The sequence below is a fragment of the Oryzias melastigma genome, linkage group LG20 (genome assembly GCF_002922805.2).
Source record: "Oryzias melastigma strain HK-1 linkage group LG20, ASM292280v2, whole genome shotgun sequence".
Taxonomy (NCBI): domain Eukaryota; kingdom Metazoa; phylum Chordata; class Actinopteri; order Beloniformes; family Adrianichthyidae; genus Oryzias; species Oryzias melastigma.
Genome location: NC_050531.1, coordinates 25,743,291 through 25,744,305, shown reverse-complemented (window position 1 = coordinate 25,744,305; position 1,015 = coordinate 25,743,291). Strand labels below are relative to the sequence as shown.

At 48.7% G+C, this 1,015-nt stretch overlaps 1 protein-coding gene across 1 annotated transcript in view; it reads left to right on the top strand.

The window, feature by feature from the left end:
* Nucleotides 1-762: 762 nt before the first annotated feature.
* Nucleotides 763-1,015, top strand: part of LOC112158972 (2-acylglycerol O-acyltransferase 2-A) — a gene marked incomplete in the record, with an annotated part of 10,587 nt that continues 10,334 nt past the window's right edge. The window contains 1 exon segment of the mRNA XM_036217387.1: nt 763-897.

Sequence of the window (1,015 nt, the reverse complement as noted above, 5' to 3'; positions counted from 1 at the left end):
CCCCTCACACCCCCAGCATGACAGCTGTAATGTTTCTATGCGGTTCTGATGCGGATTCCAGCTCAGACCAGGAAAACAAAGACGTTCATGGATCTATCTGCAGGTGGAGGATCAGAATGAGGCGGAGCTAGAAGACTTTAGCCCCGCCCAGAGAAGTTTCTACATCACAAATAGGATCTTTTCAAAGAGTGTTTCCCGTGTGCTCCTGGTTCAGAGTGAATGAAGAAATCCTCAGAAACTCGGTTTAATCTGAAATATCTAAGTCCTCCATCTCCAGAAAAATGTCATGAGAACACGTTAAAGACACTCCTTCCATCAGAGCAGGTCTTTGATGAGATGAAACCCTTCAGAATGAAGCAAATATTCCCCTAAACGTGCAGACGTGAAGGTCTACCAGGTTATTTCTGTCTCCTTCCTCACATGTATTTAATCTAAAGATGTAAAAGACAGAAACTGATAGAATGAACCTCAGATAAACCTCAAATAAACTTTATTTTCCTTTTATCCGTCAGCTTCTCCTCTAAAACATCGCCTGACCTCAGGATCTGTTCAAAGTTAGAAGGTTGTTCTGGTTGTTCTGTTCCTCTCTGTAACAGAAGATAGAATATGGTTTCTGAGGATCTACGTTCTCCTGAAGGAGTTTCTGATCCTCCAATCATCACAAAGATCTCTGGAGCTGCTGCTGGTGAATCAACCAGACCGGAGGCTGGACTGAGGTTCATGAAGGGGGGGGGGGGGGCCCGGGGGGGGGGGGGGGGGACCCTTCTGTGATTGGAGAGCAGGTGTGCGCATGCGCATAGGCGTAACTTCGACAATGTTGAACTTTTCAAAGTTTTCTTCAGTCGCGGAGCTGCAGTTTGGTGATCAGTCATCAGTCCGTCATCAGTCCGTCATCCAGTCATCCAGTCATCCAGCAGCGGTCACGCAGCATGAGGATCGAGTTCGCGCCGCTCCACGTGCCGCTGCGGCGGCGGCTGCAGACCGCCGCGGTGCTGCAGTGGATCTTCTCGTTTCT